Here is a 23,318-nt window from a genome sequence, read left to right as displayed (position 1 = left end):
ATTGGTTAGATCTTGATTAGTTCAGGTTCCATTTTTTGACAAGGATACTTCCTAGCTGGTGCTGTGAACCTCCTACTGCATCACATCAGCATCACATGATGTCTGATTGTCTCCTCTTCTGTGATGCTAGGATTGATTAGTGAATTCAGGCATTTCCAGCCTGATCCATTCATTTAAAAGTACCCCATAAGCTTTTCCCCGATAGTTTTTAATAGCCATTGATGGGACCTCCCTGGTGGCACAGTGGTTAAGACTCTGTGCTCCCAATGCAGGGGGCCTGGGTTCGATCCCTGGTCAGGGAACTAGATCCCACATGCATGCCACAACTAAGGAGCCCATAAGCTGCAACTAAGGAGCATGCCTGCTGCAACTAAGACCTGGTGCAACTAACTAACTAAATAAATAAATCTACATTTAAAAAATAGCCATTGATGATCATTGTTTAGATCTATTATTTCATTAGGGATTAGAAAAGTATGGTATCCTAATTCTGCAATTCTTCCTTCATCTGCAAGCTGGAAAGCTTCTGAAACAAGAACTTTTCCTTAACAACAATTCAGCTATCCTGAGATACAGTTCATATAGAAAAGACAAGACAAATGCTCAATTCTTTCCCTTTTTAAACCAGTTTTTAGAGTGATGAGTTGGTTCCCTAGCAACCTGTAAAGGTGACCTATGAGGAGGTTTTTTTTTCTGGTATAATTATAAACTCATGGATTTTAATATATTTGATGAATTTCAATCCATTGGAGATGCTCAAATTATTCCATCTTTGAACATTGAGAGTCTCTTTACATTGGCTCCTGACTTGAGTCTTTGGGACATAACACAGTCATCTCTGAAAGCTTCCTTGCTTTCTAGTATGACAAAATGCTCATTTCTTGCCCTAGCTCTGGAATCAGTGATTATCCACAGAAGCCCTGGTTCCCTTTAGTGACCACAATTGAATTGAGGGACCACATTCTGGGTGCCAGGGGTATTTCTTGCTCCTGGCATTGCCATGTGAGTAGGCCTTTTCAGTGGCCAGAGCCAGACTGGCCCCACTTCTGCTTCATCTCCTCCTACTGCCCTCATTGGCTTCACTCCGAGCACGCTCTCGTCCTTGCTCACTGTGCCACTAAAAGGAAGAGAGCAGGCAACTCCTGCTGAGGGTCACGTCATTGCTCTTGCTGTTCCCCATGCCTGTCATGCACTCCTCCAAACACCGCTGCTCACTCCTTGTGTCCTTCAGGCCTTTATTCAAATGTTGCCTGCTCAGTGAGACCATCCTGAACACCTCATCCAACACAGAACACAGATCCCCTGCCCTCTCCAATATTCTTCACCCCTCTCCCCTGCTTGAGCTTTCTCCCAGCACAATACTATGTAACTTACCTGTTGCTATTTTGTCTGCCATCCATTTACTCACTAGAATGTACAGTCCAAAAGGGCAGAGACTTTTGTCTGTTTTGTTCAGAGCTGTATCCCTGGCATCTAGAACAGGGTCTGGCACAGAGTAGCTGCTTATTAAATAGCTGTTGAAGAAATGAATTGCAGGACTTCCCTGGCGGTGCAGTGGATAAAGAATCTGCCTGCCAATGCAGAGGGCACGGGTTCAAGCCCTGGTCCGGGAAGATTCCACATGCAACGGAGCAACTAAGCCCATGTGCCACAACTACTGAGCCCGTGTGCCACAACTAAGACCAGTGTAACCAAATTAATTAATTAATTAATTTTAAAAAGAAAGAAAGAAATGAATTGCAGGACATCCCTGGTGGTGCAGTGGTTAAAAATTCACCTACCAATTTAGGGGACATGAGTTCTATCCTTGGTCCGGGAAGATCCCACATGCCAAGGAGCAACTAAGCCCTAGTGCCACAACTACTGAGCCTGTGCTTTAGAGCCTGCGAGCCACAACTACTGAGCCCACGTGCCACAACTACTGAAGCCTGCGTGCCTGGAGCCCGTGCTCCACAACAAGAGAAGCCACCACTTGCCACAACTAGAGAAAGCCTGCGTGCAGCAATGAAGACCCAACGCAGCCAAAATAAATAAATAATAAATAAATTTCTTAAAACAATTTTTTTTTTAAAAAAGAAATTAATTGCAAGGAAATAAGGCTATTGTGACTGATCTTAGCCCATCCAGTCTTTCAGTTATTAGACACTTTTGGCAAACATTTGTAGCCTCCAAAAATGAGAGGTCTGTGGGGAATGTAAGCTCACCCTGCCCCATTATCTCACCAAGTCTGGCAACGGGACTAAATTCAGTCACACCCACAATTGTTAGCCTCATGGGCCATTGTAAGGACTGTGGTTTTTAAGCTGAGTAAGACAGGAGGTGTGAAAGACAGGAGTCAAGGACAACTCTCCAGGGTTGTGTTATTTTGTTTTTATTTGTCTGGGGGGTTTGGGGCCAAAACCAAAACTTTTAGAGTGGTGTTGCCATTTACCAAAATGGGGAAGAAAATGAGAGAAGCAGGTTTTGAGGGACAAATCCTGTTGGTTTTGACAGACCAGTGAGCTATTGGAGCTGTCAATTGGGCAATTAGAAGGGTTTCCAGTTCAGAGGCGAGGTCCTGCCTGGGTAGATAAATTTGGGAGTCATCAGTGCAGAGATGGCACTTAAACCCTTGAGACAACAAGAAGAGAGGAGATAGAATGGAGACAAAGTTTCAGGATTGATCCTTGGGTACTTTAAGGTCCGGGGGAAGAGGAGGAACCAGCAAAGGAGGCTGAGAAAGATTGTCCTGGAAGGCGGCCAGAAACTGTGGAGAACACATTGTTCTGAAACTGTTCCAAGGAGGATGGAGTGAGCAACTGCCTTAAATGCTGCTGATGGGGCAAGTAAAATGACCACTGGATTAAAGATAGTAACTGGGGCTTCCCTGGTGGCGCAGTGGTTAAGAATCCGCCTGCCAACGTAGGGGACACGGGTTTGATCCCTGCTCCAGGAAGATCCCACATGCTATGGAGCAACTAAGCCCGTGCACCACAACTACTGAGCCTGCACTCCAGAGCCCACGAGCCACAACTACTGAAGCCAGCGCACTTAGAGCCCATGCTCTGCAACACTAGAAGCCACAATGAGAAGACCGTGCACCGCAACGAAGAGTAGCCCCTGCTTGTTGCAACTAGAGAAAGCCCGCGCACAGCAACGAAGACCCAACACAGCCAAAAAAATAAAAAATAAAAAAATAAAGATAGTAACTAACCATCCCTAGGGGATAAATCAAAACCAGCACACAAATACATACCCCACTCCTCACGCTGATTTATCTTAAAGTAAATCATAAACAATATGACAAGGTTTTTCCAGGTACATTTTATGGGATGGAGGGCAACGATATGGCCCAATCTTACCTAGACCGGAGTGGGGAGCATGCAGCCTGGTGTTTCTGATCTTCACGGTAACACTCAGGCCATCTCAGACATTGGAAAACCAGAGCATCCCCTTAGGCAGGGTTAGAGAAGTGTCTTTCGTTCCTGGGAAACACCACTCCAGGGGAGATGCCCCCCTCACCTGGGTGTTAAGGGGAGGTAGGGCAGCTTCAGAGCGGACAGGTGAGGTCGAACGGGCTGCCTTAAAAGTGGAGGCGTGGCAGTACCTGCGGGGTGGGGGGGGAGTGGGGGGGGAGGGGGGCCTAGCCACCCTACCTGGAATCTGCCTGCACCTAATATCCGCTTCTCCCCACTTTCCCATCCTATTTCAAGTCAGAACTAGCAGCCTTACCAGGGAGCCCTCCACCTCACATCTTCATTCCACCCCACTTTTCCCCAACCTTTGACTGCCTCAGCCTCTCCACAGGGAACACAAAGGTCAATAGCTTAAAGAAAATTCATGATAATTGAAAACAATGATGGGGACTTCCCTGGTGGTCCAGTGGTTAAGACATTGAGCTTCCACAGCAGGGGGCGTGGGTTTAACCCCTGATGGGGGTGGGGAACTAAGGTCCCACACGCCCTGCACAGCCAAAAAAATAAAAAATAAAAATAAATAAAATTGAAAACCATGATCACTTTGATACAGGTAAGACTGAGACAAATCTCTCCTTTAGTGGAACACATTTAATTCCCCACCTGGCCCTTTCCCTTGGGCATAAGTACCTATAGCCTCCAAAACTATAAGGAGGTAGGGAAGGGGGATGAGGGGACCCTGACACTTAGCCTAATGTTTCATGTCAAATACAAGGAGAGCATATTCCTTCACCAGAGCTATCTCCTTGAGCCACTTATAATCAGAAAGTTGATTATATGGTTTCTAATCAAACATTTTTGCCCTTAAGGTATCACCCACAAATCTACTGCAAGACAGTGCAATATATGAAGTCAGGTTTGGGAAGAGTCCCTGACCTCAGTTTCCTAGTCTGAAACCAAGCAGGACCCTGTTGGGCTCCCAGGTACAAATCCTATCTGTGCCTGAGTTCCAAAGGGCAGGTTCAAACAGTTGCTAATCAGGGAAGGGAGGGGATGCACAAACAAGGGAGGAACAGTCAAGAAACAATAGTGCAGCCTTGGGGCAGAGTCCTGGTTCCTCCTCAAGGAACTTACATAACAATATCTTTGAGTTCACCTGCAGGAACTAAGGCCCCATCCCGGTGGAGGATGTAACTTGGTGCTGAGCACAATTCCTGGAGCACAGCCCTGTTGCCTCACCACTAGCCAATCATTAGAAAATCATACAGGGACTTCCCTGGTAGTCCAGTGTTTAAGAATCCACCTTCCAATGCAGGGAATGCGGGTTTGATTACTGGTTGGGGAACTAAGATCCCACATGCTGCGGGGCAACTAAGCCCGCGTGCTCTAGAGCCCGTGTTCAGCAACTACTGAGCCCATCTGCTCTAGAGCCTGTGCACCACAACTAGAGAGAAATCCATGTGCTGCAATGAAGATCCATCCCGTGTGCCACAACTGAGATCCAATGCAGCCAAATAAATAAATACAAAAAAAAAGAAGAAAGTCATACACCCTGTAGCTCTCACCCCAAACTCTGCCTATAAAAACTTTTCCCCCAAAACCATCAGGAGGTTCTGGGTTTTTGAGCATGAGCCACCTGTTCTCCTTGCTTGGCCCTGAAATAAACCTTTCTCTGCTCCAAACTCAGATGTTTTGGTTTATTTGGCCTCACTGTGCCCTGGGGACACAAACTTTGTTTGGTAACAAGTCGATCCATAAAATGCAATGATTTCCAGCCACAAAAACCTTTACACAAATCTATCTGAATGGATGTGGAGCCATCCCCTAGTCATATTAGGTGAAAAGCAGAGTATTTATTATGTTACCATTTGTGTAAAAGAAACAAAGAAAAAAAAAGAGGGCACAGAACTTTTCTGAATCTGTGACAGATTGGTATATAGAGAGAAAGGAGACTTGTATTTCACTATACACCTTTTTGTTGTTTTGCAATTATTAGAATGTACATAAATCATCTATTCAAAAACTAATTTCAAAAAAACTAAAGAAAGCACTTAGGAAATCAATACTATTCATGTGATTGATTGATCTTGGCCTTCCAAGGCGGACTTGTAGTTAAGAATTGAATAAGGGAGTGCTTTTAGAGGGATACATTGATCTCCTAGGGAAAGGTTTTAAAGCTGGGGGCAGGCTTGGGATAAGGAGAGTGGAAAAGGTGTCAACACACACCCAGAGACAATTGCACTTGAAAGAACTTGTGAAGTACTTAAGCTCTCGGACACTTAGGAAACTACACCCTAGCTGTGATACCATTATAGAGGTGAGAATGAGCTGATTTAGAAAGCCTAGGGCAGTTACCTCCAGTTCTGAAGATTGTCCAAGGAGTCTCCTCTGCAGTCTTGAAGGGTTGTGTCAACTTCATGCACATCTTCAACAGAGGCTGTTTGTCTTTTCCTGAAGGGGAATGGGGAGAATGCACAGAGGTTCAGAGCCCAGGCAAAGAGAGGAGGAGTTGGCGGCTTTGGATCCTCAAGTCTGTGACATTTCATCTCCAGTACTTGCCATCTTGGTGAGGAGTGGGAAATAGAGAGGAACTTGGTTTATTCTTTGGGAACTATCCTGGGGCTGACCCACAGCGTCAGGTCAGACTGAATTTGGGATTTAATCCAAATAAAATCTTATTCTGGGAAGCAACCTCAATCTAGTTGTTACTTTCTGGTTGTTCGTTCTAGAATTGCTTTAATCATGTTAAAACCAAGCTGTCCATTAGCTTTGAGTGGAGAAAGAGAGGTAAAGAGAAAAGGAGGGAAAGATATTAGTTAAAACCAAATCACTGATGGTTTATGGATTGCCCTTCAATTTACCCCTCCTATCAATAGCATTTCTAGTGACCTGGATGGAGTTACTGAGTGGGAAAGACCGAGGTTAGCATCCCAACTCTATTATTAGTCCAACAACCCTGGGCAAATTGAACCAGTGTCCTCCTTGGTAAAGGAAGACACTAATGGCTACTTCAGTGTTATAATCAAATGAGAGCCTTTGTGCAACTTTTTTTTTAATATACATTTATTTATTTATGGCTGCGTTGGGTCTTCGTTGCTGCGTGCGGGCTTTCTCTAGTTGTGGTGAGCGAGGCCTACTCTTCGTTGCAGTGCAAGGGCTTCTCATTGCAGTGGCTTCTTGTGTTGTGGAGCACAGGTTCTAGGCTCACAGGCTCAGTAGTTGTGGCAGGCGGGCTTAGTTGCTCTGCGGCATGTGGAATCTTCCTGGACCAGGGCTCGAACCCGTGACCCCTGCATTGGCAGGCGGATTTTTAATCACTGTGCCACCAGGGAAGCCCCCTTTGTGCAACTTAATCAGCATCTTTTTTTAGCAACTATCATGTGATGGGAAGAGGGATAAACCAGTCCTTTTGCTAAAGTGTAGGCAGATCGGTTAGGGGGGCTCCCCAGAAAAAGAGTAGCGGGAATGGTTTTCTTGACATAAGAGAGCCCATTTTGGCCTAAGCCATTTTGTGATCTAAGCCTGGCCACAATGCTTGCCCTTTAACAGGTCTCAGTAATTAATGATCTTAAGGGAGGGGATGAACAAACAAGAAAACAATAGTGCAGCCTTGGGGCAGGGTTCTGGTTCTTCAAGGAATATACAAAACAATAAATCTTTAAGTTCTGAAAGAATTAAGGCCCCCACTCAGGTGGAGGATGGAATGATGTTGACCCTTCCGAATCAGTCAACTAAAGCTTGGACTCTGTCAACCTTTGCCCCAATTCTATGCTGAATTCTCCTCTGCTCAAGCTCCCTCGTGAATATGCATGTACCCTTAGCTTAAAACTTCTGCAATTTTGCGGTTGGGGAAGCAGTGTTGGGAAAGTGTTCTCCTTCCTCGCTGCAAGTAATAAATCCTTCCCTCTCCTGCTCTTTGGCTTGGTTGTGTCTATTGGCTCAACACCCACCAAGAGGTAAACCCAGTTTTCCGATAACAAAAGGGCCTCAGTGACAATCTGAGAGGTAAGTGCTAAGCTGTGGATTGATCAAGGGAAAGAGAAGGGTGTAGATTTGCAGAAAAAAAAAAAAGGTCTGTTACAGCAGTTAAAGCAGATTTCCCCCACCCCTGGAACTCTCCACCACATTGCTCTACTTTATCTTCTTAGCATTTGTCAGTGTTTTTTTTCCATGTTACAGCCAATACCCCTCCTCTAGAGTGCGATCTGCTACAGAGCCCGACCTCTGCCTTGTTTCCTACTAGGTCTCCCGCGCCTAGAGGTCTTCTCTTCCTTCCCTGCTTCTTTTATTCAGGGGTGGGGGGGTTAGTATATTGATTGGATTTTAAGATTATGGTAACCTCATACATGTTTTAGAGATTTTTAGGGGTTTTTTTCCCCTATGGCCTGAAATAAGGATACCTTATCCCTGGGAATCTTCCGAAGAATTGGTTCCAGGACCCACCATGGTTACTGAAATCCGTGGTTGCTCAAGTCCCACAACAGTTGTTTGAAATCCGCGGTTCCGCAGCCTTAGATTCAAGCAACCTTGAATCATGTAATACAGTATGAATTTATTTTTAAAAATCCACCTATAACTGCACCCCGCACTTAGTTACAGTTCAAACCTGTGTTGTTCAAGGGTTAACTGTAGTTTAAACAACACATCAATTATCTTTTTGTTAAAGCAGTGCTACTCAAAACGTGATCTGCAGGCACGAAAATGCAAATCAACTTTGTCACTAAATGTACAGTTTGTAGTTCAGCCTATTTTTTGTGTGCCAGACAAAATGATATTATTTATGAAGCCATTGCAACAGTTCTAGAAGAGTTAATGAGGAGGGGGGTACTGGAATGGTCATAATGGATGTTCTCCATTATGCTATTTACAATATATAAAAGTTTAAGGGACTTCCCTGGTGGTCCAGTGGTTAAGACTCTGTGCTTCCACTGCACGGGGCACAGATTCGATCCCTGGTTGCGGGGAAGTAGATCCTGCATGCCGAGCTGTGTGTTCCAAAAAAAATAAAATAAAATAACCAAGACATTCAAATTATTGACATGGAACTGATTTTTAAATTATGATACATCCAACCAATAGAATATAATTCAATTATTATAAATAATGTATATCTATAATTGATATGGGAGGTCTTTCACATTTTTAAGTGAAAAAAGCAGATTGCAAAATAGTTTGTGTAGTATTTAATTTGGGGGAGAATAACCCTGCCTCGTGTCGGCTCATGTACATTTACATGTGAAAATTTTCTCAAAGTATATATCCCAAAATACTAATAGTGCTTTATTCTGAGTGGCTAGATGAAAATTGTTCTTAAAAACTACCTTTACCCCCCAACCTATAACAAGATCAATACAAAGTATAAAACTGCTGTATACACCAATCTCATCAACTTAGAATATAACAAGGCCTTAACACATTTAATATTCAAATGAATATGCCTATATTCATTTGAAAATATATATCCCAATATACGAAACGTTCATTTTGCTCCAGAGGTTCTCTTCTCTGATATTTCCTGGGACCCCCAGGTTGACTTGCTCAATTCAAAGGTGTCATTTCAGGACACCATTAATAAAATCAGTTGTTTGTTTTTAGCAAGACTTTCTTGACGAGTAGTATGTTGATGTATGCTCTGGCATAAGCTCCTTATCTCTTTGCAGGACAGTAACAGTTTCATCACTGGCTACTTGCAGTAACACTGCATCAAACCGTAGATAGAACCCAGATCTACTGGCCCACTGCTTTTTCAAAGGTTAGATTGAAATCACTCCTCTAATCTCTTCCACGAGTTTTGATTGGTGTAGATTTTCTTACTTTTTTGGGGATCAATTTTGGTAAGTTATATTTTACTAGGAAAATATTTTACTAGGAAATATTTATATTCCTAGAAAATATTTTACTAGGAAAATTGATTTTTCTCTATATTTTCAAATATATTGCTGGAGTGTTACACAGATTTTCTTATAGTTCTCTATATCTCTTCCATATCACTTTTGATTCCTAATTGAGCAGATGGAAGAGCAGGCAGTAAAAGAGATTAAAGAGAAAAATGAGAGTAAAAGAGAAGAAAGGGTAAAAGAGTAAAAGAGAAGAAAGGGTCAAAAAGATTAGGGTTGAACCAGTAGAGTTGAATATTATGCTAGGCACTGCAGGTACAAAGATATGCCAAAAAAAAACACCCCAAAACAAAAACAAAACAAAAGATATGCCAAGCCTCATGCGGCTTCATATGTTGTCTCTTTCCATTATTCTGAATTACTTCATTACTAATTGCTATTTGGAGAAATAGCTACTGCTCTTCTTCTTCTGCTTATGGAAAATCTAGATACAGGCTTGTCCAAGGGTTTTTTACATTTTTATTTTTAAATAAAAAAAATTTTTAAGAAAGAACACAAACAAGGAACTTCTCTTTGCATTCAAAGCCTGACCTTAAGATTTATAAAGTCAGTACTTATATATTACTCACTAGTATTAATAATATTAAAGTTTATTTACTTTACTTACTTTTGGACTTAAAGGACAATTCATCAGTTAATCAAGATATTACAATTACTCATAAAATAAATTGGTTCAATTTATATTTGTAAACATCTTGTCTTTTTTTTTTTTAAGAATACATCTATCATTTTATTACAAAACCATTCTTTTGGCATTAGTTGGTAAAAGCAAGATACTGTGAGTGGGGCAGAGCAGCTCTAATGTAACAACTGCACTCCCTGCTTTTGGAACGGAAATGTAAGTTACTCATATCCTTTACATACAAGTTACTTGCAATTATTAATGCTGCAAATCCCAACACATATACCATTTAGGGAGGAGTTGATGCTAAGGGGTTAGAGTAAATATTGAAAGGCTTCAAAAGTTCCTTTATGGGACGTTCTGTTTCTCCTCCCTCCCCCTAATTACTCTGCTTAAAAAGAATCAAATTACTTAAAACTAGTCTGAATAGCAGAAGCTTGTCAGTCTTTTACCCACTGTTTCCATAACATATTCCTTGGCAAGTCTAGCCTGAAGTGATCTCTCTCCCTCCACTGAACTTTCAGAACTATAATCCCTATAATTTGTCAATTGTATACTGTACTGGGACATCTCTTTCTTTTTGACTTGTTCTCCTTTCTTTTTTAAAAATTTTATTTATTATTTATTTTTGGCTCCATTGGGTCTTCGTTGCTACACGCGGGCTTTCTCTAGCCGTGGTGAGCAGGGGATACTCTTCCTTGCGGTGCGTGGGCTTCTCATTGCAGTGGCTTCTCTTGTTGCGGAGCATGGGCTCTAGGCACACAGGCTCCAGTAGTTGTGGCACATGGGCTCAGTAGGTGTGGCTTGCAGGCTCTAGAGCGCAGGCTCAGTAGTTGTAGCATGCGGGCTCAGTAGTTGTGGCACATGGGCTTAGTTGCTCCGTGCCATGTGGGATCTTCCCGGACCAGGGCTCGAACCCATGTCCCCTGCATTGGCAGGTGGATTCTTAACCACTGTGCCAGCAGGGAAGTCCCTGTGTTAAAACTTTTAAAATAACCTTTATTTTTTAGGCAGTTTTAGATTTATAGAAAAACTACAAACATAGTGCAGACTTCCCACGTAACTCCCGTCTGGTTTGCCCTGTGATTAACATCTCACATAATATAGCACATTTGTTACATTTAATGAACCAGTATTGGTATATTATTATTAACTAACATCTATACTTTATTCATATTTCCTTAGTTTTTGCTTAATGTCCTTTTTCTGTTCCAGGATTCTGTCTAGAATACCACATTACATTTAGTCATCATGTCTCCTTAGGCTCCTCTTGGCTATAACAGTTTCTTAGACTTTCCTGATTTTTGATGACATTGGAAAGTACTGAGAAATACTGGTCAGGTATTTTGTAGAATGGCCCTCTAATGGGATTTGTCTGATTTTTTTCTTGTAATTAGACTGGGGTTATGTGTTTGGGGGAATAAGATCACAGATGCAAAATGCTATTTTTATCACATCATATCAAGGGTACATACTATCTACATGATTTTTGACTACTGATGTTGTCCTTGGTCATCTGGCTGAGGTGCTGTTTGTCAGGTGTCTCCACAATAAAGTTACTCTCCCTATCACCCCTCCTTTCCATACTGTACTCTTTGGAAGAAAGTCCCTAGGCATAGCCCACACTTAGGAGTGGGGAGTTATGTTCCACATTGTTTTTTGTTTTTGATGTGGACCATTTTAAATTCTTTATTGAATTTGTTACAATATTGCTTCTGTTTTATGTTTTTTTGTTTGGCCACGAGGCATGTGGGATCTTAGCTCCCTGACCAGGCGTTGAACCCACACCCTCTGCATTGGAAGGCGAAGTCTTAACCACTGGACCACGAGGGAAGTCCGTGTTCCACATTCTTGAGGGTGGAGTATCTACATAGATTATTTGGATGGGAAGTTTGTCTCCTCTCCCCCATTTATTTACTCAATCACGCGTCCTTCTATTTTTTATCAGATAACATGAAAGCAGTGTCCAGTTATTGGCCACGTGCTTCTAGCCCTCTGCTGGAAGGTGGGCATCCTCAGTGGTCTGCATCATCCTGACCCACAGAGCCAGCCCTGCGGTTGGAACAAGTAGGAGTCCTACACAAACTTCAGCAAAGGGTATTCCAAGAAAAAGGACACTTCAAAGGAAAGTGAGTTTCCAATATCTAAACTGGAGACTGATGACGAGAAAAATTAGGATGGTGATTTGAATCCATGTAACCCAATAAGCTAAGTATTGTATCATCATCATCATCCTTATTTTAACTTGGTATTCAGGAGAATAAGTCCTTTACCTAAAATCCCCCAAGCCTCTGCCTCCAAATCTTGTGCTTTTTTGCAATTTGTCCAAATTATATCCACTAATCATTGATTTTTTGTTGTTTTTCCTCCTTGGCAACAGTTAGCAGAATTATCTATTGCTCCTGCTTTTGGTCTGTCACTGCCTTTCATGTGCCTTCCTGCTCCCTTCCTGTATTGTGGGGAGTTTCCTCATGCTTGGAAAGTCTACCTCTGAAGTTCCTTTTCCTTTTTCCTGGACATCTATAACATCTAGAAGAGCTGTACTGCAATAGAAAATTTTGCTATTGTCACTAGGAAAACATTTATAGAGTAACATTAATTTTCAGGCCCTCAGCTTACCCATCTTCACCTTTTCATTGATAGTACCTCCTTTTTTTTTTTTTTTTTGTGCTACATGGCCCTCTCACTGTTATGGCCTCTCCCGTTGCAGAGCACAGGCTCCGGACGCGCAGGCTCAGCGGCCATGGCTCACGGGCCTAGCCACTCCGCGGCATGTGGGAGCTTCCTGGACTGGGGCACGACCCCGTGTCCCCTGCATCGGCAGGCGGACTCTCAACCACTGCGCCACCAGGGAAGCCCGATAGTACCTCCTAAATCTCCCTCAAACTCTATTTCTCAGTACTCTGGAGCCTCTTCATCTCTTATAAGCCATCCTCCATGGGACCATTATTATATGACATATTCACCAGGGTATAAACAGGCACTCTTACAAATTTGTTAACTCAGTAATATTTATTCCATAAGACCTTTTATGTATAAATAGTTGTGCTAGATAACTATTAGATAAAAACTTCAATGTACCATTTTTTCTTATTAAACTTGCATAAACAGGAGTCAAGACCTTTTGGAAAAAAAAATACTGAAGGTAGAATTTTAGGTAGCAAACAATGAATGAGAAAAGATTCTAGAGGGTAACAACCTTCCCAGTTTCCCTGAAATTATACTGATCTCTTACTGAGCATGCCTGGATGAAGGGCTCTGGATGCTACACCTTGATGTGTCTGTTGTGCTCCTGTTGAGACAGTAGCCTAAGGTCAAGACCTGCTCATTATATAAAGTCAATTAGTTGTTTAGTTTATAAACATTAATATTCAGCATTATGTTCTTGAGTTCACTCAGGTACACCACTTTAGGTTCTCACCCTAATTCTGCTTTTCATCACTGAGTGATTTGAGGCAAGTTACTCAAGCTCTCTGATCCTCATAAGCCACAGCTGCAAAACTGAGGGCTTGCTCTAGATAACAATAGCTCAGATCTATCAAGTGCTTACCATATGCTAAATACTGACCTAAGTGCTTTTCGTGAATTATTTCATTTTATCCCTATGAGGTAGGTACTATTATTTCTTCCATTTTACAGATGAGGAAACTGAGGCCCAGAGAAACTATAACTTGCTGAAGTTTCCTATGAAAAACACAGAATCTAAGTCAAGGCCAAGAGCTAATGCTCTTGGGAGGTACAATTCCAGGGCAACGAGAGTGGGGGGAAAGAGAAGTGAGGCAGGGAAAGTCGGGAAGCAAATGCCAGGTGATGTGTTACCACACTGGCTACTACTTTACCATGAGCCATGAAGCAATTCAACTTGTCTTGCAGCAGGAGCAGCTGCTTGGGCTCGTGGAATGACCTCCACACTGGCTGCATGGAAAAACCACACGCAAAGGGTCCAGTGGAAGGACAAGAGGAGAGCGTTTGCTGTCAGCTCTCCCCTGTCTTTCTCCTACTGACTCAAATTTGCCCCATGGGGAGTCAATAACCCGACACTTCCGGGGTGTCACCGGGCCTCTTTAGCAGTCACTGGGGAAGCTAGATCCCAGCTTTGTGGGTTGGTACTTTATCAAAGCCTGGAAATGGTGGGAGAAACCATAACTCTAGTTACGTAGCACGTGGTAGACTTGTGTGGGCCATGTATGGCAGCTGAGGCAAAACAAGAGGCTGAAGAGACAAGTGAGGCTGGGAGATGCATCTGATATACACAAACAGTATGAGATGGAGAGATGATCTCAATCCAGACACTTTGACTCTAGGACTAGAGCACCAGAGATCAGTATGCTACAGATCTCTGAGAGGACTTAAGTGTATTCATTTTTATGTTCAGGTATATATAGGTCGAATGCTTGTCCTCTCAGTGTTCAAGGTTCAAGTCTTAGATGACAATATCCCCTACCTTTCTTTTTTTGGCTGTACCATGCAGCAGGGACCAGGGATTGAACCCATGCCCCCTGCAGTGGAAGCACGAAGTCTTAACCACTGGACCCTCCAGGGAAGTCTCTCCTCTCTCTTATCTTTCAAGCAAAATCATATGCATTTCTCAAATCCTATTTGGGTTAACAATTTTTCTCCTTCTGATTCAATCACTCCCTCCTCTAAATTGCTGTGTGCCTTGTATATATTTCTATTATTGCATATTTGGTATTTATTGATACATACCTGCATCATACCAGGCTGTGTGTTTACTGAGGGCAGGAATCTGTTGTGTTTTCAGATCCTATAGCCCAGGTCTGCCTAGGCAGGGCATTCAATAAATGCCTGTAGAACTAACTGATACACAGTTTTACACTTGAGCAGCCCTTATATTTAATTTTTAAAATTTGGAACTGTTTCAGATTTACAGAAATATTCTAAAGATAGTACAAGCAGCTCCCATATGACCTGTGTCTAGTGTCCTTTATTATTAATATCTAACATTAATATGGTACTTTTGGGGCTTCCCTGGTGGCGCAGTGGTTAAGAATCCACCTGCCAATGTGGGGACATGGGTTCGAGCCCTGGTCCGAAGATCCCACATGGCATGGAGCAACTAAGCCCATGTGCCACAACTACTGAGCCCACATGCCACAACTACTGAGCCTGCACGCTAGAGCCTGCAAGCCACACCTACTGAGCCCATGTGCCATAACTACTGAAGGCTGTGTGCCTAGAGGCTGTGCTCCGCAACAAGAGAAGCCATTGCCATGAGAAGCCCGTGTACCGCAACGAAGAGTAGCCCTCGCTCGCTACAACTAGAGAAAGCCCGCGCACAGCAACGAAGACCCAACGCAGCCAAAAATAAATAAATAAAATAAATTTTTTAACAAATGGTACTTTTGTCACAATTAATGAACAAATATTGATACATTATCATTAACTGAAGTCCATACTGCATTCCGATTTTTCTTTGTTTTTTACCTAATGTCCTTTTTTCTGTTCCAAGATCTGACATTACATGTAGCTGTTATCTCTCTAAGCTTCTCTTGTCTGTGACAGTTTCTCATACTTTCTTTGTACTGAATGACCTTGACTGTAAAGGAGTGCTGGTCAGCTGTTTTGTAGGATGACCCTCAATTGTTATTTGCCTGATGTTTTTTTTCTCATTAGACAGGAGTTATGGGTTTCGGGGAAGAAGACTGAGAGATAAAGTGCCATTCTCATCACACCATATCAAGGGTACAGACTATCATTGTGATTTATCAGTGTTGATGTTGACCTTGATCACCTGGCTAAGGTGGTGTTTGTCAGGTTTCTCCACTCTAAAGGTACTCATCCCCCCACCCCCCTACCTTCTCACACTGTACTCCTTGGAAGAAAGTCAGATGTACAGCTCACTTTGAAGGAGTGGGAGTTATGTTCCACCTCCTGGAGGGCTGGGTGTCTACATAAATTGTTTGGAATTCTTTTGCATGGGAGATGTGTCTATCCACTCCCATGTAATTATTTATTCAATCATCTATAAGTATGGACTCCTGGATATTTATTTTATACTTTGGGTTATAATCCAGTACTACTTTATTTTGTTGATCGAGTGTTCCAAATTTGGCCATTGGGAGCTCTTTTATTTGACTCCTTTGTCCCTTTCACATACCTCCACCATTATGCAATTTGTTTTATTTTGTTGTGTTTAACACGTTACTTTCTAGCCCTACAAGATGCTCCAGGCTCATCTTATATGTCTCTTGCCTAGTCCTAGAATCAACCATTTCTCTGAGGACCCCTTGCTCCTTTCATTGAAGAATGGTACTGTAAACCAAGATCTGGGCACTTGATGTGCTCACTGCTACTGCAGTGTTGTTGCTTCCAGGCCCCCTCAGTTGACAGAGCAAGGAAACATGGGGATATCCTAACTGGGAATATTGTTTTAATCTTAAAAAGCACGTTTTAGAAAATCAGAACAATTTAGACTTCTGGCTGGCTCTTCACTCTCAGTCTCTTTTGATGTCTATCCCCTGCCAGTTCTTTTGTGCCAGTCCAGACCAGTTTGTCCTCCCTCCCTTCCTTGCCTGCCCCTGCTCTACTCCCTGCTGCAGTGAGCTAACCTCTGAAGGCTGCATTTCCTAGGCTCCCACGTCCGCTGGCTTCTGGCTGGGTTCTGCCAGAAGCGGGCAGAGGGCAGCACCTCCAGCAGTAAAGGTATCTCCTCTATGGCTCCAGCTCCTGCTGGACAGGCCCACTGTGGTGCTTCTGTCTTCTAGGCCCTGCTGACATCACCTCTGTCCTTTGTCCCTGCTACCTAGAGGTGTCAGTGACTTCAGGCTGTGGTCTGTCTCCCCACCCTGCACTGGTGGGCATCTCAACTTCTCTTATCACACATGCAACCATTTCTCTGAATAAATCTTTCTGTTTAAAATACACAGTGCTGGGACTTCTCTGGCAGTCCAGTGGTTAAGACTTCCACTGCAGGGGGGGATGGGTTTGATCCCTGGTCAGGGAACTAAGATCTCACATGCTATGTGGCATCGCCAAAATAAAAATAATATAAAATACACAGTGCTTTCTAATTCACTAGTTGGACCCTGAGACAGATATGTGTGTAGTTTTTTATAAAGTGGCTCCAAGGAATGGGAGTGGGGTTTGGGAGGGAGAATGAGTCCAAAGCTGTACTACGAAGCCAGTCACTGCTGTGGGCAGCTGGGACTTGAATCCACTGGGGATGCCGAGTTGCTAGGGAAAATGGACTTCAGAACTGTAAGGCTGCCTCCAACTGCTCAAAGGTTGCCTAAAGGTGGGTAACTCCTAGTACCCCCAAGTTTTCACACATATCTGAATGGCTCAGTAGGTCGACACAGGCATGGGTGGTGGCACAGAAGTCCCCACCTCCACCCCAACAGAAATCTAGAGATTCCATAGGCAGCTGAGGGGAGGGGCTGGTGGGATATATGTGCCTGTTTGCTGCAGGAATGATTAAACTTTAAAAAAAAAAGGGTGGGCCAGGAGGATGTGAGGCAGGCACAGAGGCATCTGATACACCGATATCTTTTTTTTTAACATCTTCATTGGAGTATAATTGCTTTACAGTGTTGTGTTAGTTTCTGCTGTATAACAAAGTGAATCAGCTATTTGCATACGTATATCCCTATATCCCCTCCCTCTTTCGTCTTCCTCCCACCTTGCCTATCCCACCCACCTAGGTGGGCACAAAGCATCGAGCTGATCTCCTGTGCTGTGCAGCTGCTTCCCACTAGCTATCTATTTTACATTTGGTAGTGTATATATGTCAATGCTACTGTCTTACTTCATCCCAGCTTACCCTTCCCCCTCCCCCTGTCCTCAAGTCCATTCTCTAAGTCTGGATCTTTTTTTTTGGTTGTTTTTTGTTTAATGTAAAACTTTATTTTTATTATTTTTTTATTTAGCATCTTTATTGGAGTATAATTACTTTACAGTGTTGTGTTAGTTTCTGCTGTATAACAAAGAGAATCAACTATATGTATACATATATCACCATATCTCTGCCCTCTTGCATCTCCCTCCCACCCTCTCAATCCCACCCTTCTAGGTGGTCACAAAGCACTGAGATGATCTCCCTGTGCTATGCAGCTGCTTCCCACTAGCTATTTTACATTTGGTAGTGTATATATGTCACTTTGTCCCAGCTTTCCCTTCCCCCTCCCCATGTCCTCAAGTCCATTCTCTACGTCTGGATCTTTATTCCTGTCCTGCCCCTAGGTTCATCAGAACCATTTTTGTTTAGATTTCATATATATGAGTTAGCATATGGTATTTGTTTTTCTCTTTCTGACTTCCTTCGCTCTGTATGACAGACTCGAGGTCCATCCACCTCACTACAAACAACTCAATTTTGTTTCTTTTTATGGCTGAGTAATATTCCATTGTATATATGTGCCACATTTTCTTTATCCATTTATCTGTTGATGGACACTTAGGTTGCTTCCATGTCCTGGCTATTGTAAATAGTGCTGCAATGAACATTGTGGTACATGACTCGTTTTGAATTATGGTTTTCTCAGGGTATATGCCCAGGAGTGGGATTGCTGGGTTGTATGGTAGTTCTACATTTTAACAGCCAATGCTCCTCATGCTCTGCTCTAGGCCCTCTTTTGCTCTAATTTTCCACTCTTCCTGAACAATCTCACACAAACTATCTACACAGATGTAGAAGGATCAGAGTTTGATTTGTGCTTTAAAAATAATCTATTAGAACCACCGACTTACTTTACTTTTACCACTGCAAAATTCCCTTTGCAGATAAGAAAGATACTTTCAGATACTTCCCCTGTCTAATTAAGAAAATGGACAGTTTTCTGTTGATCTTACACTGGTTGAATTAATTGTAACTAGATCAGTAAGGACTACTCGCAGGTATTTATGATGAAGCTGGTGAGAAAATTCAACCTTCTGAAAAAACCATAGTGGTGATAATTTTAAGTAAACAAGCACATTCTTTACCACAAGGATTTTTTTTTTTTTTTTTTTTTTTAGGCCCGCTCCCGGGCGAGGTTCACTGGTCCGAGAGAAAGGGGCCAGAGAAGTCGCCTACCACAAGGATTTTAACAAGTGCAATTTTCTCTAACAAATATGTACAGTTTCAAGATTACAAGTCAACAGTCCTTGGAGGAGAACTATTAAAATTAAACTCTGACTATGACATGAATGCTATTTTAAATAATCAGAAACCCAACTACATCATGGTTAGCTACAGAATGAATATATATTTAACTTAAATATTATGATAAGTAGTACTTGAATATTCACTAATGTTCTCCCTGTCACTCTGAACAGGGTAATCACTTTGCACTCTCTAAGCAATTGTGTTCATTTTTTTTTTTTTTCACTCATAGATTCTCATTAAGGGTCAGTGAAACTTGTGGCATAAGATTCAAAATTGGGGAGAAGATTCCGGGAAGATGGTGGAGTAGGAATCACCAGGAACCTGACTCCCCTCTTAGACAACAATTGCACTGGCAGAATCCATGTGATGTAACTCTGGAATCTATTGAAGGTTTGCAACTTCCAAGGGAAGGCTTGGACAGTAATTGTCATCAATTGCAATTAATTTTGGTCAATTTAAGCTCTTAGCACAGTAGCAGCTACCCATCTCCCACTGCTCAGCACCTTTGAAGGCAGCTGTGCACATGTTCTTGGAGCAACTTATACACAGCTTGTGGGAGCCAAGGTGGGCAAAAAGCACCCTGATCACCAAATACTGGGGATCTGTGCTCTGATCACTGGTTGCTGCTTCTCATCACAGAGATGCAGGTAAAGAGACGGGCTGTCACTGTTGCTGACCTCTCCCCACTGTTGTAAGCTCCCCCTACCCCGCTGAAGTGATTTCTGGGGAGTTAAAGGACTGGCACCATTTCTCACCCCCCTTCAGTTTTCTTTTTCCCTTTTGGGAGACAGACATTAAAGACTAGGACATTGAAAAGCAACTACATATACAGGGAAAATTAGAAAGTGACTCCACATGCTCAGGGAAAGGTGCAGGCTCACCAAAGACCTAAAAATACCTCAAGTTTACACCTCAAGCTGATTCTTGGCACTGAGACACCCTACAACAATAAAAAATAAGCGAAAATAGTAATACAAAACAGCTAACCCTAAGGAAATGTAAAAATATTATTTCCAGAGTTACCACATTAGTAGATTCAAATGTCTAGTTTACAGAAAAAAAAAAAAGCACATGGCATACAAAGAAATAGGAAAGTATAACCCTTAAAACAACAACAACAACAACAACAGAAACGGTCCCTGAAAAAACTTTATGGCACTGATGGGCAGATCTCCTAGACAAAGACTTTAAACAGCTGTATTTAACATGCTCAAGGAACTAAAGGAAGATGTGGAGAAAGTTAGAAGATGATTTGTGAACAAAATGGAAATATTAGTAAAGAGAAAACCTATAAAACAAAAATTATGGAGTTGAAAAGTACAATAACTGAAATGGGAAATTCACTAGAGGGATACAAAGATAGATTTGAGCAGGTGGAAGAAAGAATCAGTGAACCTGAAAATAAGACAGGGGAAATTATTGAGATGAAGAACAGAAAGAAAATTGATAGAAGAAAAGTGAACAGAGCCTAAAGGACCTGTGGCTTACCATGAAGCAGACCAACATACACATCCTGGAAGTCCCAGAAAGAGAAGAGACAGAAAAAGGGGCAAAGAGGATATGTGAAGAAATAATGGCGGAAAACTTCCCAAATTTGCTGAATGATATGAATATAAGCATGGAAGAAGCTCAATGAACTCAAATTAAGATGAATTCAAAGAAACCAACACACATTATATTCAAACTTTCAAAAGACAGAGATAAAAATTTGAAAACAGTGAGAGGAGCAACTTGTCACGTACAGGGATCTTCATTAAGATTATGAGAATATTTCTCATCAGAAAATTTGGAGGCTAGAACAGTGGGCCAACATATTCAAAGTGCTAAAATGGGTAAAAAAAGAAAAAAACACCCAAAACCTGTCAACCAACCAGGAATCCTATATCCAGCAAAACTATCCTTCAAAATAAGGGAGAAATTAAGACATTCCCAGATAAACAAAAAGCTGAGAGACTTTGTTACCAACAGATTTGCCCTACAAGAAATGCTCAAAGGGGTCCTGCAGGGTGAAATGAAAGGGCACTAGACAGTAACCTGAAGTCATATGAAGAAATAAAGACCTCAATATAGGTAAATACATGGACAGTTACACAAGCTAGTATTATTGTAATGACAGTTTGTAACTCTACTATTTGTATTCTATGTGATTTAAGAGACTGATTAATTTTTTATATTTTATTTATTCATTTATATATTTTTAAATTTTGGCTGTGTTGGGTCTTCGTTGCTGTGTGCAGACTTTCTCTAGTTGTGGCAAGCGGGGGCTACTCTTTGTTGTGGTGCATGGGCTGCTCATTGCGGTGGCTTCTCTTGTTGCAGAGCACAGGCTCTAGGTGCACAGGCTTCAGTAGTTGTGGCATGCAGCTCAGTAGTTGTGGCTCGCAGGTTCTAGAGCACAGGCTCAGTAGTTGTGGTGCACGGGCTTAGTTGCTTCATGGCACGTGGGATCTTCCTGGACCAGGGCTCGAAACCGTGTCCCCTGCATTGGCAGGAGGATTCTTAACCATTGCACCACCAGGGACCCTGAGACTGATGCATTTTAATGAAACAATTGTTAGTCTAAAAGCTAGTATTATTTTAACTTTGGTTTGTAACTCTACACTTTGTTTTCTATATAATTTAAGAGACTAAATCATTTAAAAGAAATATTAGTTTATGTTTTGGGGCACACAGTATATAAAGATGTAATTTTGTGACATCCAGAACCAAAAGGGTTTGGGATGAAACTGTAAAAGAGCAGAGTTTTTTTTTAATGTTATTGAAGTTAAGCTGGCATAAATTCAAATTAGAGTGTTATGACTTTAGGATGTTAAATGTAATCTCAATGGTAACTACAAAGAATATTGCTGAAGAATATACACAAAAGAAACGAGAAAGGAATTTAAATGTTTCAGTAAAAAAACCAAAAACACCTAAATACAAAAGAAGATAGTAATGCAGGAAATGAGGGATAAAAAGCTATAATGCATATAGAAAACAAATAGCAAATAACAGAAGTCAGTCCTCTTTTATCAGTAATTACTGTAAATGTAAATGTATTAAACTCTCAAATCAAAAGATTTGATTTGCAGATTTGCAAAATGGATAAAAAAGCATGATCCAGGGCTTCCCTGGTGGTGCAGTGGTTAAGAATCCGCCTGCCAATGCAGGGGACACGGGTTTGAGCCCTGGTCCGGGAAGATCCCACATGCCACGGAGCAACTAAGCCCGTGCGCCACAACTACTGAGCCTGTGCTCTAGAGCCCGCAAGCCACACCTACCGAGCTCACATGTCACAACCACTGAAGCCCGCACACCTAGAGCCCATCCTCCGCAACAAGAGAAGCCACCGCAATGAGAAGCCCGTGCACTGCAATGAAGAGTAGACCCCGCTCGCCGCAACTAGAGAAAGCCCGCGTGCAGCAACAAAGACCCAACACAGCCAAAACTAAATAAATAAATTAAAAAAAAAAAAAAAGCACGACTTCCCTCGTGGCGCAGTGGTTGAGAGTCTGCCTGCCGATGCAGGGGATGTGGGTTCGTGCCCCGGTCCGGAAGGATCCCACATGCCGCGGAGCGGCTGGGCCCGTGAGCCATGGCCGCTGAGCCTGCGCGTCCAGAGCCTGTGCTCCGCAACGGGAGGGGCCACAACAGTGAGAGGCCCGCGTACCGCAAAAAAAAAAAAAAAAAAAAAAAGCATGATCCAACTATATGTTGTCTATAAGAGACTCACTTTAGATCCAAAGACAGAAATACATTGAAGGTGACAAAATGGAAAAAGATATTCCATGCAAATAACCAAAAGAAAGCAGGGGTGGCTATACTAATATCAGAAAAAATATACTTTAAATTTAAAAAGGTTAAAAGAGACAAAGAAGGACATTGCATATTAATAAAGCTTTCAATATATCAAGATAAAATAATACAAACATTTACATACTAATGACTGGCCATCAAAATATATGAAGCAAAAACTGATAGAAGTGAAAGGAGAAACAGACAGGTTCTATGACAATAGTTGAAGACTTCAGTACCTCACTCTCAATAATGGATAGAACAACTAGACAGAAGATAATTGAGGATATAGAAGAGTTAAAAAACAATAAGTGAAGTAGACCTAACAGACATACAATTCATCCAACAACAACAGAATACATATTCCTCTCAAGGGCACGTGGGACATTTTTCAGAATAGATCATATGTTAGACACTCACACATAGATTTTAAAAGACAAATATTATACAAAATGTCTTCTATGATCAGAATGGAGTACAGTTAAAAATCAATAGCAGGGCTTCCCTGGTGGCGCAGTGGTTGAGAG

At 42.1% G+C, this 23,318-nt stretch overlaps 1 protein-coding gene across 4 annotated transcripts in view; it reads right to left on the bottom strand.

Annotated features, from left to right (window-relative positions):
- Positions 1-23,318, bottom strand: part of SPRYD7 (SPRY domain containing 7) — an 88,206-nt gene that overhangs the window by 18,478 nt on the left and 46,410 nt on the right. For 2 of the 4 annotated variants that reach the window (XR_009559827.1, XR_009559830.1), the window contains one exon: positions 5,751-8,380. The gene's annotated coding sequence lies outside the window, so the exon portion shown is untranslated. The remainder of the gene's footprint in view (positions 1-5,750; positions 8,381-23,318) is intronic. The other 2 variants (XR_009559829.1, XR_009559828.1) reach the window with 1 other exon arrangement.

This window comes from Globicephala melas, chromosome 18, assembly GCF_963455315.2.
Source record: "Globicephala melas chromosome 18, mGloMel1.2, whole genome shotgun sequence".
Taxonomy (NCBI): Eukaryota; Metazoa; Chordata; class Mammalia; order Artiodactyla; family Delphinidae; genus Globicephala; species Globicephala melas.
This window is presented reverse-complemented; position numbering and strand designations above follow the sequence as displayed.